This window comes from Orcinus orca, chromosome 17, assembly GCF_937001465.1.
Source record: "Orcinus orca chromosome 17, mOrcOrc1.1, whole genome shotgun sequence".
Classification (NCBI taxonomy): domain Eukaryota; kingdom Metazoa; phylum Chordata; class Mammalia; order Artiodactyla; family Delphinidae; genus Orcinus; species Orcinus orca.
The window spans coordinates 77548241-77563854 of record NC_064575.1 but is presented as its reverse complement, the minus strand read 5'-3'; the positions used below and the strand labels follow the sequence as shown (position 1 = coordinate 77563854).

The window sequence follows — 15614 nt, the reverse complement described above, 5'->3', positions numbered from 1 at the left end:
CAACATGTTGTCCAAACAAAACTTGTGCACATGTTACAGCCACCTCGAGTCCTATATTTTTCCTTGAGTAGATGTAAAACCCCTCCAACCCATTGCACCTTGGAAAACTATAGCCCAGAACTACATGGGGAAGGGGATGCTAGGATGCAGTTCTTGGCTTCTCTGTGATTCGGAGGGGACCTAAATTAGGAGAGGGTGACAGTGATGCCAAGTTGACGATCGACAACCAGCATGCCAGTGCTGTCGCCCCAGTTCCCCCACTGCACACTGTGTCTTGGTGCCCTGCCTCTCCCGCCCCCCCCCCAGGAGTGTGCGCTCACACTTTACCACATTTTATAATAAACTACTAATTATCTATGACTTCCTCATATGCTAATTACAGATGAGATCACAGTTCCCGTTAATAGTTTAAAACGCAATGCCCTGAGCCCCTGTTGTTTAAATAGAAGGGATCTGTATCTCTTCCAGAGAATCCAACCTCCTAAAATATTGTTATTGGCCAACTTCAAGGCCAGTAGCATCCAGGCCTCCTAGAGGAACAGATTCAGTGAAGGAAAGAGATGCAGTGCCCAAATAATCAACTGATGGCATCTCAGGCTTCCGTGTCAGATGTGAACTCCCTGCATCAGGACCATGTCTCACTCTGGCTTCTAACGCTGTGGCTGATGTCATGACTAGCCATAGTAGGTCTTCAAAATCATTTGTTGAATGAATGAACCCCTAAGCGAACACAGGAAGGAAGATGTACACGAGCAGGGTCCAGGTCTGCCTGCTCAGAGGCCCAAACTCCCCAGAAAGCCCTTCCACACTTGGCCCCTGACAGCTCTTTACCCACCTCTTTATCCAGCCCCGCCTCCTCTCTGGAAGTGTGTTCCACGCCATCCACCACAGTCTTCCATTGGTACAGGTAACAAAATGGACCCAAAAAGTCTTCCAAGAGGACATCCTGGGCAAGAGGGTGGGAGGGCTGTGAAAAGAATGTAGATACCATCCCCACCCCGGGCTCAGAGTCCTCCGTGACTGTCCTCCGGAAGCCGAATCCAGCCTCTGTACCCGACCCTGAATTAAATCTTGGAGACAGTTCTGGGTGAGGTAGAAAAGAATAGCTTTGTTGCTTTGTTGCAGGAAGGGGAAACCCCTTCCACAGCCCGAGAGTGGGCTCCTGTCTAACACTCGGAAATGAATTGTCCGAGGAGACACACGTGCTGACAGAGCAAGAGACTTTATTGGGAAGGGGCGCCTGGGGGTAGAGCAGGAGGGTGAGGGATGCCAGGAGGACGGCTCTGCCACGTGGCTCACAGTCTCGGGTTTTATGGTGACCGGGTGAGTTTACGGGTTGTCTCTGGCCAACCATTCTGATTGAGGGTCCTTTCTGGTGGCACGTGCATTGCTCACCCAAGATGGATTCCAGCGAGGAGGATGCTGGGAGGTTGGTAGTACATGTGGACTGGTGTCTCCTTTTGACTTTTCCCGAATTCTTCTGGTTGGTGGTGGCTTGTTAGTTCCATGTTCCTTACCAGGACCTCCTATTGTAAGATAACTCATGCAAGTGGTTACTGTGGTGCCTGGCCAGGGCGGGTGGTTTCAGTCAGTGTTCTTCCCCTAACAGCTTTGCCAGGAAAAGGCGGCCACAGTGGGCTAATGCCCTCAAAACTGTGCGTCGGGACCTGGAGGGGGTAGTGAGAAGTTTTACGGTAATGGTTCAAAGAGGGCGTGATCAGCTCGTGGACACTCTTCTGATTGGTTGGTGGGGAGGTAAGTGGGAGTCGGCATCATCAACCTTCCGGTTCCACCCAGTCTGGGGTCTGCGTGCTTGTGGGCAGCACACAGTTAACTTCTCCCACCTGGTGAGGGTTTCAGTATCTGCAAAACAGCTCAAAGGTGTTGTTGTGTGTATCCTTGAGGGGGAACCAGGACCCTGCCCCAAGGCTGCACTATTGTTTCTTGACTGTTCCTCCCTTGTCTCTGCATCCCCTCCCTTCCCTGATTACAAGGTTTGAACCTGCTAGTTGGAACTCAGGGAAGGTCGTGGAGGCTGAGTGAAGCCTATTTCCCAGGAGCCCCACAGGGTCCTGCTCCGTTTCACTCCTTCAGAACCCACAGCCGCCACTGCCTTTAGATAAAATCTTGGATTTCAAAGATGGCCCCTGGTCCGTTACCCTTTGCTTTGCTGTTGGTCTTCTTTGTGGCTTAAAGATCCCACAGCTCCATTTAGCTCAAGCCTCCGTCTTGGATTCCAGTCCCTCTCCCGCTCACTAGGTTTCCTCCCCACTCACCTCATTTTCATTTATTTTCTCCGTCTGTTGCAGTGAGGGCAGAGCAGGCAGGCTGCAGAGAGCAGCATGGGGGCCGCCGGGCATACCTCCAAAGCCGGCAGAGGAAATGCCATTAGCCTCAAATCCAGTGCAGGAAGGGAGGCCGGGATTTGCCACCCAAGGCTAAGCTCCTGGAGGAGAGGAGGCGGGTGATCAGCAGGGAACAGGAAAGCCTGGGGAAGAGCCCTCGCCTTTTTACAGCATGTACGGCAGAATCCAGCCCTGCAGAAACTGGGCACCGGCACTGCTGAGCACTTCTGCAGAGCCCAGAACAAGCAGACGGAGAGAGAGCAGGCAGCAGAGGGAGGCTATTTCAAGTACCCGTATAACCACCAGTTACAGGGACTGTGGGGATCTTGATGCAGCTGCCTGCGAGACAAGGTGATCTGAATCCTCTCTGGAAGCCGATTGCAGATAAGAGGATTGAGGTGAGGTTAAGAGACTCAGTAAAAAGAACTAAGAAGAGAGAGAGAACGAGCAGCAGAAGTCAAAATTCTCCTTCTCAGGTCATGTCTGCATTCGGAGGTAGTAGAGTTCCAAGTTCAAAGGCTGCCTCCACCTCTTCTAAGCTGCAATGCCTGGTGGGACAGTTATTTCATCTCTCTGAGCCTCGGTCTCCCCGACACGTAGAAAGGGCGTAGGTATCTGTCCCTCACGAGGCTGGCGTGTCAATTCAATGTGATCCTGGGTAGAAAGCCACCACTAAATGTTTTCTGGTCACCTCAGGTGCCAGGGACTGTGCAAGACACCAGGGACAGGGCACTGAATGTGGGATGTGGTCCTTCCCTCCTTGAGCTTGCAACCCCTGGGGAGCAGAACAAGAGACAAATCCCCCAAAAACTGTGTGATCCATGCATCATAGGAAAAGTTCAGGATGTCATGAGAGGGGCAGCTACACAGGGGGTGCAATTTGTTCCACGTTCATCAGTTCTTGTCTGAGCGCTCGCCTGTATGCCAGGCATAGCTCCACTTCTAGAATCCCCTCTGACACTGTCCTAAACATCCTGGTGAGTGGAGAACCACAGGCACACAAAAGCAACTTACAAAATAGAGACAAAATTACTTCTGATGGCGGTAAGTGCTTTGAAAAAGTGTGATACAAAGTGGGGGCTACTTTCAATGAGGGGAAACATCTCTAAGAAGGAAATATTTGAGATATAACCTGAAGGCGCCAGCCATAACCGTAACACCAGTCTCAAAATGAGATGCCGGTGTAAAGATTCCTCATCAACTGTTGTTTAGGTGATGATACCTTTAGACATTCCCAATCCAGGCATCTAAGCCACACCCCACTCTGATTCCTCATCCCCCACCCCAATGCCCCAGGGGGCACCATTTAAGACTCAAGATCCAATCCAGTGCCCTTCTTTGTGGTTTACACAGCTCTGCTAGACCACAGTCGGAAAGCATCCCATGGAATGTGCTGTCCCTTCACACCTGAGCAGCAGCGGGCCACTTCAAAGGCGCTAAGTAATAGGGATCTGCACGGCCCACAGTCAGGGAAGCTCAGGAAGCAATGAGAGCCCTCCATGTCCTAATGCAGGGAGACCTGGTGTCTGGAAGTGTGTAGGAGTCCTGAGAACTGTGACAGCCTTGTCTTGGGACCCGCTCTCCTTTGCTGCCATCTTGTGGTCATATTTGGGAATAACAGCCTTAAGTATGGGGCACTGCATCCTTCAAGGCCCTGTTCTAGGCGCCAGTGCTGGACATCCAGTAGTGAAAAAAGCAGACAAAAGGCCCGGCCCTCACGGAGCTTACATTCTAGCTGATTGGCCCAGATACAGCTGGGTAAAGGCTGAATCACCCCCACTGGACAGAGGAGACAACGAGGTTCAAAGAGGTAAAACGTTTGCCCAGACCACACAACTTACAAGTGGAAAAGTAGGATCTGAACTGAAAATTCCTTTGCACAGCACCCTCCTGCCTTCCCATAGTCTGTCAGGGGGACAGGAGGTTGGCCCTGAGTCAGGGGGCCAGACAACAAATCCTAAGAGGGCAGCATTGTGCTGAAAGGAAAGAGTCCCAGGCCAGGACCCTGGAGCCCCAAGTTTGAGTCTTGGCCCTCCCACTGTCTGGCTGTGTGACCTTCCGTAAAACACTAAGCGTCTCTGATCATCTGCAAAATGGGAATAACAAGATGCACGTTCCCTAGCCCGTCTGAGGTTCTTCATTGCACTGTCAACCTTACTGAACACCTAGCATGGTGGGCATCGTGCTGGCCACACAGCTGGTTGAATCCTCACTCCCTCCAGGGCCCCCTCCTGTGCTGAGAAAGCCTCAGCGCCCTCCGCCCGCAGCTCTCTAAAGCTTTCTCTCTCCTGCTCTTTAAGTCTGCTGGCCACTTTGGCCCCTCCAGGTTCTCCCGGTCTTGCTGCCTCCTCCCGCCCTTGAACTTCAATTCGTCTCCATGGTCAGTGTAATGACTCCTAACCGTTCCGCCGACACATACCCCAGGCAGCAACCCTGATAGAGTATCACCAGCAAAACCATGCTGACGGCGACCTCCTGGTCTCCAAACTCCACAGACCCTCCTATTACCTACTATCTCCATCTGAAATGTGTCCTCCTGTCTCCATCCCGATTGCCACTGTCCCCTTAAGCTACTGACCACCATTCTTTGACCAGATTTTCCTCTGGCAGGAGGTGTTCACCCCCCATGGTCTCACCACCTCACTGCTGGCTTTCTGCAGGCTAACTCTGTCCTCATCTCCTACCAAGTGCAAAGCCCTGTCGACGCTCTTCAAGCACGTAGCCCAGCCCAGCATGGCCGGCAGCATCTCGATGGCCTTTCCTCCCTTGGCTCTGGGCCCATCACGCTCCCTGCCTCTGAATATTCCACCTGGTTCACTGTCTGTAGGCAGAGTCTTATCACAGGGGCACTGCTGAGAAAGTCAGTGCCACTGCTGTTGTCTAAGTTGTCCCCTGCCTGCCACCCCACTGCCACGCCACTCCTTGGTCATGTGCTCTAAGACACTTCCAGTCCACCCAGCATTTACTGGGTGCTGACTACACTCTAGGCGCTTGTCTGAGCACTTCCCTGAATTACCTCATTTTCTCCTCTCCACAGTTCTATTAGGTGGATGATACTATCCCAGTTTAGGCTTATCCCAGATGAGGAGGACAAGCTTAGCCAAGGTCACAAAGCTAATAGGCGCAACAGTCTATCTCCAAAGTTTCCTCTTACCCACGACATGCGTCCTCCGAAGTTCACTGACAGAGGCCCCCCGAGAACTTCGGCTTCCCAGCAAGTCATCCCTGAGAAGTCAGGATGTCACTTGAACACAGGTTCTTTGTGAAGTAGGAGATCGACTGGGGTCCTCAAGGGTATCAGAAGTAGTTTTCCTTCGTAGCTGTTATCACAGTTGTTCATAATACATTTACTTGTGTGATCATGTTTTAATGGTTTTCCCATCCAGGTTGGCCTGGCTCTCAATAAATACTTGTCAAAGGAAGGGGTTCGGTTAGAGGGAGAGAGAAGGGGGAAGGCAAGGAGGAAGAAGAAAGGGGAATTTGAAACATGGATCGTGCAGCTGGGACCTGAAATGGCTTATCTGATCAATCTGTCCAGTTTCACACCTGCTTTTGGCCAAGAGGATTTGCCCACTTCTTCAGGTCACCATAACCAGAAGGCTTCAAGGTCCTTTGAAGGAGACAAATAGATTGGTTATTCATAGTTCTGTGGACTCTGTGTGTGTATGTGCTATTATTTTAACCATCAATTAACAACACAGTGTATTCCATAGCATGAACCGATTCTTACAGCACCTATTTAAAAAGTCCAGAGTTTGGAGTAGAGTCAGGACTGTGATGGAGAAAGCTAGGACCATGGCCAATGTTTACTTCTGAGAGTCTGCTGTCCATCCAAGTGTCACTGTTGAGCAGACATCTGCGGGGCCCACAGATGAAGTGGGAATGAACTGGCCTTGAGGGTCTTCAGTTCCTGAATGTTGAGTTTGCACCTCTCTCCACTGTGTTCTACTGGCCGGTGCTTCAAAAGCTCCCTGATGGCCTGTGTTTCTTTATATATCCTTGGAGCTGGGTCACTACACCCAAGAGTCATTCATTCATTCATTTAACAAATAACTATTGACTCTGTGCTAAGTTTTAAGAATGCAGAGGGGGAAAAAATTTCACACAGTCTTTACCCTTCCCAAACCTACACCATTAGCAGAAAAGCAAGTAATTATATTGAAAGGCATTGAATGTCGCAGTGAAAGAGGTGAAAGACGCAAAGCTATTTTCTGAAAGGAAGGAAGGAAGGAAGGAAGAGAAAGAAAGAAAGAAGGAAGAAAGAAGGAAGAAAGAAAGAAAGAAAGGGAAAGAAAAGGAAAGAAAGAAAGAAAAGGAAAGAGAAAGAAAGAAAAGGAAAGAAAGAAAGGAGGGAGGGAGGGAGGAAGAAAGAAAGAAAGAAGGAAAACAGAAAGAGGGGCAGGAAGAAGGCTAGCCTCCTCCGTGCGTGGGCTACTGCTAGGTATTGAGCTGGGATCAGCCATCCTTCCCATATTTGCCATGTAGCATTTATGTAATCTTGATGTTCTACCACTTCTTTTGATGCTGGATATTTCAAGGATTTGTATAGCTCTGAGCAGTACCAGGACACTAAGAAATGAGAAACACCCTGGTCCAGCTTTCAAGTTCTGACTCTCCAAGTCCCGTGGAAATCACCAAATTCGATCCATGGCCGCAAACACCTCTGACCTGAAGAATGGATTATGCCGGCTCATTTCCCTGGTGTCTCCTGCCAAGGTGCCATCGACCTATAAAGAGATGTGGGTTGTTTGGGTGAGACTGGCAGGAAGTGGAGGGTAGGGAAGACGTTGCCATCCGGAGGGGACTTTGTTTCCGTGAGGTTTTGTGAAGGTTGGTACACTGGAGGGCAGCCAAGCCCACCTGGAGATGCACTGCCTCTGGGCATCATGAAGTCAGGAAAATACCCCAAGATCTTGCAAAGCAGACTGTTTTCTGTCCTGTATTATCCTGGGATGCCCAGGAAGACCTCAAATAATAGAACCGGGAGTGGAAGATTGTGGAGGGCGACCCTGGGTCCAGGACTCCTATCGCCTAACAGCAGCTTATTCTAGGTCATGTGTTTTAAACTATCGGTGCCTAGCGGGTTTGTACATCAAGCAAGCATTTTTTTAAGAAACTGAATGGAGGGAATTTCCTCGCGGTCCAGTGGTTAGGACTCCGCGTTTCCACTGCAGGGGGCACCGGTTCGATCCCTGGTCAGGGAACTAAGATCCTGCATGCCGCGTAGCGCGGCGAAAAGAAAAAAGAAATTGGACGGACGTATAAAAGGCAGTGAGCATAGCAAAGACAGCTATAATTTTATGAAACTTTTGTTTGAGTCACATATGCACATGTCCACAATGTATTACAGGATGACGATGTAGTGTCTATTTCTATCTGTGCACAGCAGTTTAGATTTTTTAAAACCAGTGCTTTCGGTTGTAGGATTATATATTTATAGTCTTCAATTTTTTCTTTACCAAGTTTTTAATTTTACACAATAAAAATGTTTTACTTTTGTGGTAACTATAAAAAGTGGGAGTTTTTTTCAATTTTTCATTATAGAGAATTCAATTGTACAGAAAAGTTGAAATAATAATACAGTGAATGCCTGTATACCCTTCTGCTAGGTTTACCAGTAAGAGCACTTGATCAAATTCCATATCATGGCCCTTTACCCCTAAGTGCTGACTCCTAAGATCTGGGATATAATCACAAAACAACCTGCTCAGGAAATTTAACATGGATATAGTGTTAGGTAATATACAGTCCACATTTAAAGCTCCCTAATTGTCTTAATAATAATGTCTTCAAACTATGGTTTTCTTTTTGCTTTTTTGTTTAATCTATCAGTGAATCAATTATTGCACATTACATTTAGTTATTCTTAAAAGTGCAGATTTTTTCATTTTCAAAAACAGTAAGAAAGCAAGAGACGGCAGAGCAGGTAAAGGACCCCTTAACGCCATACTGCATATGGGGGTGTATGTTTCTGTTCACATTTGTGTTTGGGGTGGCCATTATTACACAAGGCATTAGGGACCCAAGGTGTCCTACAGGTTCCCTTTAGCTCCTGATTGGGTGCAAGTAGTGATGTTGAACCCTTGGTAAAAGCCAGTGACAACAGAACAGAACTCACATCCCAGCTTCATTATTTACCCTCTGGGTGACCTTGGGTAGCTTATTCACCTCTCTATGCCTCGGTTTCTTACCTGTCCATGGAATCATCACAGTGTTCGCCTCCTATGGCTGTCATGAAGGATTAAAAAGTACAATTTATAGACAGCTGTCTCATCATTATTCCAAAAATATTAGCTATGGTTATTAATAACATTATCTTGATTATCGTCAAGGGATCTTAATTAAGACACGCCAAGGACCATCCCTCTAAGATGGCCCGACAGCTTGTGCATCAAAAATGAAGCTTCAATGCATCCACCGCGAAGTAGTGTGCAAGTGTGAAAAGAGTGGGGGTGTGACATGCTGGGTAGAAGACCACATCACCGCTTCCTTTCATTTAGTCTCTGCCAGTCTCTGCTTCTGTTCCTCCAGGATACAGTAAGAACAGTAGCTAGTAGGTTCATTTCATTGATGCAACAGGAAGTACGTGACAAGATGAGACCAGAGTCCTATTTGGAATCCCAATTCCTCTGCTAACTTGCCCCTAAGATTTGGGCCACCATCTAACCTCTCTGAACCTGAATTTCCCTAACTGCCAAATTAGGAGTGCTGGCCAGGATACTCTCTTCCAACCCTAATACTCCCTGTTTCTATAGGGAAACTATAGAACTAACAAACTAACTAACTAAGAACTAACAAAGCATTGATTTAGTGTTGTATGTTCTTAGACATGATCAATATTCTTCTCCATGGGACCAGAAATAAAGCTAAAAGTCAGTCCAACAGGTACAGAGATAGAGACTCTGGGTCAGTCCCCTCAAGTCGCTGACTCTCTCCTTGTTAGTTCTTCACAAAAGCGCCCCAACCATGTCCAAAGTCAAACACACAAAGAAAATAGTCCAGAATTTTTCACTGATTTTCATATATTTTCCGAATAGTTTGGACTCTGAATATGAATTTGTAGATCCTGAAGTATTTCAATTAATTTAACAACCATAAATCCCCTTCACAAGATCTTATCTTTCTATCATTCCACACCTGATCAACCACATCCAGGCTGCAGCCCATCAGTAGTGACTCTGGAGCAGACAAAAGAAAAAGAGATCCACACCGTGGGCTCCTTTTCATGCGGGAGCACTCTGCTTCTTATGTTGGAAATACAGTGGGCAATTTTAAACCATCGACTCCGCCATTATGTTATCTGGCATCGTCCGTCGGAAAATCTCAGCAGAAAAACGTATTAACAACCACCGACAGGGAGGACAGATAGAGTCAGTCAATTCTACCTGCTCCAGGGCAGGGGGCCATTTTGATAGTTACATGTGATGGAGAAAGTATCCGTGTAGCTAAGATTTACTAAGTGATTTCTATTTGCCAAGTACTACGCTGACGCTTACGATGGAATCCCATCTCTCTGGATATGTGCCTTTCTCATCCAGAAGATGCAGGACAGCATCACAATCTGGGAGTTTACAAAGGAAATGAGTCACTAACACAAAATCCTGCGTAGCAGCAGCATGGACCTGGGTTCCACGTGACAGCGTCAGCGATAGATGACACAGGCTTTATGTAACTTACTTCTGCTCCCTGAACTTGCTCAAGCCTGATCCCGCCCTCACTGTGTGATGATTCTTCCTGGGCCTGCTCAACCTTATGACTGGATGGGCCTGGCAGAACCTGGTTCATGATAGGAAGCTCTGGCCACAGGAGAGGGGGATAGAAAGGCACTGTACAATTTAACAAATAAAATACTTATCCATTGATATCACTACTGTCTATTTAGGAGAGAAAAACGACTGGCTGGGGAAATTTAAAGCGTTTGTGGGGAGGTAGGGCTGTTCATGTTATGAGTCACTAATCAAGGAATTGAAAAGAACAAAAGTTCTTATGTCTTAAGGAGGTTCTGCTTTTAAAATGGTGATTAGGGAAAACCTCTATAGGAAGATGATTTAGGCTGAGACCCAAGGGATAAAAAGGAGGGAATTATGAGAGGAAGCATTGCAGGTGCAGAAACAAGCTAAAAGGAAACCAATATGGCTGGAGCTTAGTCAACAAAGAGGAGACAAGAGATGCATTTGAAGATGTGAGTACAAGACCATGCTCTGAAGTCCTAAGTAAGAAATGAGATTTCACCCAGTGTAATGGAAATCTGCTTTTGATGAAATGTCAACATCTGATTTTAAGAGAACCACTCTGGCAACCATACGGAGAAAGGGTTGGAGGGGAATAGAGTGGAAGCAGGAGACTGATTAGAAGGCGACTGCAATAGTCCGTGTGAGTATGAAGTTCATCTTGGTTACTTACCCTCATTCCTCTCTCATATTAGAGCACACCAAACACCTAAAAAACCTGCAAGGGCCCACCTGTTTCTAAATCCAGGGCAAGGGTATTCAAAAGAAAAGCCTCATAACCCAAGTGATCTATATTTCCTTCAACATCAGAACTTCTCTTTTCAAAGCCTTGGATAGTGACTAATAAAATGAATAACTCCAACCCCCCCACACCCAAATACTCTAAATTAAGAACTTAACACTCCATTTTTAGTGTTCTTTACCTGGAATAATTAACACCAGATGCAGAAGAATGGCAGTGATTAGTAATTTTCTCCCATGAGAGCCATTTTTAGGAAGGATACAGAATGTGTTCGTATTCCGCCACCTCCATTCCACCCCCTCCCAGCTGTTTCCTCAAGCTGGGTTCCCACTCACCTGACTGACAGCAGTGCTCACGGGGACAGAGCATCTTGATAAAGAGAGGGGTGAAAACCAAAAAATTCAATATGCAAAATTGTAGCTAAACAAAAATAGTAATAATAGCATAATGGCAATCATTTGTTGAGAGCTATGGGCCAGGCACTATATTAAGAACTTAATATGCCTTTTAAAAGTCCTGAGATGCCAAGTTATTATTTAGGATCACACTGGAACCTTAGCAGGTGTCCCCAGCACAGCAAAATGCTACAGGTCACATATAGGAAAAACAATATGGTGGTTACTTGGTGTTTACAAGAATCCAGACTTTGACCTATTCAAACGTCATCTTACCTAATTATCTAGTTTCCAACCCTGAGTTTGAATCTCTGGGTCCTCTCCTGCCCTGCTGTCTCAACTTGCTGACTACTTAAAAGAGTCTCTCATCTCCCCACCAGCCTGTACTAGTCCCCAGACTTCGATGAGCACCTGTGTCCTGGAGGCTAATCCCCTCATCACAGGCATCCTGTAAAGGCCATCATGCAAGCTTGGGTGGGTGAAACCTGACTGTATGTCTCTCTGTCCTTCCCAGATTGGTTCCAGGGATTTAGAGAAGACTGTAGGAGAAGCATTGATAACACTTTCAGCAAATTAACTTTTATTTAATGAGGTGTTGTACAACCTTAATTTTTTTCAATTATCTAGCTTTTCTTCCTGCCCCATGTTCCCTACATAGACAGCCAACTTTAACCACACACATATGCGTGAGTCATCGTAGTCAACTGCAAAAATAGCCACCCCAGTTCTTCACTCCTCCCTGAATCTGGCCACTTTCCGGCATCACTTTGAGGCTCTTCCCATCAGAAGAAGGGAACCTGTTTCACTGGTGCTTTTTATCTGACCAGCCTCATGACCTGCTCAGGCCAATGGAATGTGGTGAGAGCAATGGGTTACCAGTTCCGAGTCAAGACCTCAGGAGCCCTTGCACACCTGTGCTCTCCCTTGGGAAACCCGTGACTGCTACGTGAACAAGCCCAGGCTAGCCTGCTGGAGGATGGGAGACCATGTGGAAGAAAACCAAGGAACACCAGCCAACCTCCACCTAGTGACCTTCAGCTGATTGCGGGCAGATGAGGAAGACTGCTGAAACCAGAACGACCCAGCTGAAGCATAGAGTCAGGAGCAATAGTAATTGGTGGCTACTTTAGGTCACAAAGTTTGGGGAAGTTTGTTATACATCAGCAGATAACTGATACAGTCAGGAACCTGAACAGCTATTTGAGAAAATCCAAATCACCATCCTCTTCTACTTGCCCATCAATCTCAGCTCTTACTTGTTCTGAACTCTTATGTCTTATACCTCTGACTTCTCCATCTATATCCTATATCTATGACTTATAACTATGACTTCTACCTTAAAGCTCCTTAGCCCTGCTGAAATTAAAATTTGTTAACTCTGATGTTTGAAACTCAGTGCTACCCAAAAGATTTTGTTTTGGAATATGATATACCAAAGTCTTTCTTATTAAAAAAAAATGTAAACCTTAATCATGTATCTGTGTGGCAGACACACATTAAGGTGACCCTCAATTAGTCGTGTCTTCGTATAACCCCCTCTTCTTGAGTACAAGTGGAATCTGTGACCTGCATATAGCCAAGAGAATATGGCAAGGGTGATGGGATAGTCACTCCACGATCACATTACATTATATAAGACTCCATCTTAGCAGACTGGATCAAGAATTTCCCCTGCTGGGTTTCAAGAAATGAGCTGCCATGTTGTGAGAGGGTCACATGGCAAGAAATTGTAGTGGCTTCTAGGACCTGAGATCAGCCCCAGGCTGACAGACAGCAGGAAAGCAGGGACTTCAGCCTTACAACTTCAAGGAACTGGATTCAGCCAATAAGCACATGATCTTGGGAGAGGATCGTGCAATGCCCCACCCCCAAATTCACGTTATAATCTTAATCCCCAATGGTATGGTATTGGGGTTGGAGCCTTTAGGAGGTAATTAGTTCATGAGCGTGGAGCCCTCATGAATGGGATTAGTGCCCTTATAAAAGAGACCCCAGAGAGCTCCCTCACCCCTTTCACCATGTGAGGACATAGCGGTAATACAGCATCTATGAACCAGGAGGAGGGATCTCATGAGATACTGAATCTGCTGGCACCTTGATATTGGACCTTCCAGCCTCCAGAACTGTGAGGAATCAATTTCTGTTGTTTATAAGCCACCCAGTCTATGGTATGTTGTTACAGCACCTGAATTGACTAAAATAAACCCCAAGCTCCAGAAAGGAATGTTAAGTGCAGCCTTGAGAGATTCTAATCAGGACCCAACGAAGCCGTGGACTGGGCTGCCTTTATGAGCAGGGAGTTCTCATCCAACCAGCTGGCAGCTTTCTGGCCAGCTTCCTTCACGGAATGGAGGTCTGAACTGAGGCTCCTTAATGTCCCCTCCACCCCGAGGATTCTAAGATTCTTTGATTTCTACCTTTCTTAGTGAGCACAGCTGCTGTGCTCCCAAGAGCACCAACGAAAGGCGCTCTCTCTCTAATCACTGTCTCTGCTAGCCTGATTTCAGCACTGAGTCAGTCAAAACACCTCCAGCTTCTCTTCCTGGTGAGCCAACGTGGCTGTTGGAATGTGGAGGGTAGTGTCGAGGGCCAGACTTGACCAGAGTGTTTTCAGCACGGTGTATTTCACTGGGACCCATGTCCTGCTTCCAAAGCACTGCAAGTAACTCCAAGCAGAGGGAGGAGGATCTTCTGGCGGCTTATCTGCAAAAAACTAATAAGAGAACCCAGCCCAGTGAGAAGAACACAGCATAGGGAGGTCACAGGAAAACCATTTATTGAGGCTTAAAGTACACACAACGCTCTGCACACTTCTGTCATACGCTGTCCCAGCAGACCTCGGGGGTAGCCATCTTCGTCCTTTTATTTGCTCAAGTTCCCAGAGCTAGTGTCAAGGCAGAGATTCCAATACTTACACAGAGAGAGCTGCCTGCTCTGCCTTGCAACAAGCTGAGGTGACCTTTTAAATTATGCCCTGGCCTGCTTCTGAAGTTAGATTCTGGATGTTAGAAAGAGGCCCCAGAGGGGAAGTGTTTGTCTGTGTCCCCCCAGCATTGTCCTCAGAGAGAATGCTCTGCTTCCCGAGGAGAGTCCCAGGTCTTTAGAGAGAGATCACCGAAGCACAAATGTCAATGGTCACCCTATGGTATCATCCCAGGTGTTAATGGGGGGCACATTTCTAGGGTGGGGTCCCCTCCTGTCTTCCTGAATGGGGTTCATACTTCCATCTCAGCACATGTCACATGCTAAGAGGTAAGAACCCCATGTCCTCAAAAGTAAGATGCACATATTCTTCCATACTGAAATATTTGTGAAGTTGAGATGTGTCTTAAAACCACTTGTACATTTCAGTAAGTCCCCTACACACGAACCTTCCAAGTTGCGAACTTTCAAAGATGCGATCATGCATTCTCATGTCCGATCACGTAAGTTAGTTCACGTATCTGGTGTACACTGTCACGTGCATGCATCCTCTACAAGTGGTTGTGCTTTTGTGTACTTTACGGTACAGTACTGTATAGAGTACAGTAGTATAGTATCTTTATTTCAAGCCCAGGATGTCTGGAATCGAGCATAAAAGCAGTGGTGATGTAGCTGGTACAGTGTAGCCGATTGTGTTAGTTGGGTATCTAGGCTAACTTTGTTGGACTTATGAACAAATTAGACTTATGAACGCACTCTTGGAATGGAACTTGTTCGTAGGTAGGGGACTTACTGTATAGTATTTCTTTTGTCCTCATAAACTATAACTCAGTTAACAGTGCAGCTTAAGATCAATAGCATCTTAGGATAAAGGTGATCCGAATGTGCTAGTTTTCTCTTTCTCCATCTTCTCCACTAAACTGAAACGCTCTTAAGAACAGAGATGGCAATATATTCATTCCGGTATTGCCAGTTCCCAACACAGGGCAGGTTCAAGAGATATGGAATGAATAAATAAATGAACAAAAATGTCTCTAAATCAGGAAAGGAAATACATTTTCCAATGCCCCAGCGCACATCGCCTTTATAAAGAACCTCTCTATGTACAATTCTGTGCTCCCTAAACATCCTTCAGATCAGTGGTTTGCTCTCTGTAGGTGACATTTCTCCCTAGAGGAAGTGTTCTATGAACACTCGCTGTTCCGGTGCTCAAGTCATGTAAATGTCACAGAGGAATTTATTAACTTGGGATGTCAGTCCATTCATCAGGCCCTTGGCAGTTCAGGTGGCAGGCAGCAGGCCCTGCGACTGGTTCCACCTGGATGCACTGATGGAATTGAGTTCTCAGGCTTACAAAGGGGCCACTGTGACCCTGGATAGCCAAGAACAATAGCTTCTGCTATTTCTTCCCCCTCCTCGGCTCTCTGACTAAACACATGTAATTAAAAATCAAAGGCCTCATGCCAGTGCTCTGATAGAG

At 46.7% G+C, this 15614-nt stretch overlaps 1 long non-coding RNA gene across 8 annotated transcripts in view; it reads right to left on the bottom strand.

The window, feature by feature from the left end:
* Window positions 1-1204: 1204 nt before the first annotated feature.
* The window catches only part of LOC117199653 (uncharacterized), a 169346-nt gene continuing 154936 nt past the window's right edge, over window positions 1205-15614 (bottom strand). For 4 of the 8 annotated variants that reach the window (XR_007472792.1, XR_004480934.2, XR_007472793.1 and 1 more), the window contains 2 exons: window positions 6856-13925; window positions 1205-5955 (listed from right to left, as the gene is read on the bottom strand). This is a non-coding gene — a long non-coding RNA (uncharacterized LOC117199653). The remainder of the gene's footprint in view (window positions 5956-6855; window positions 13926-15614) is intronic. The other 4 variants (XR_007472796.1, XR_007472797.1, XR_007472794.1 and 1 more) reach the window with 4 other exon arrangements.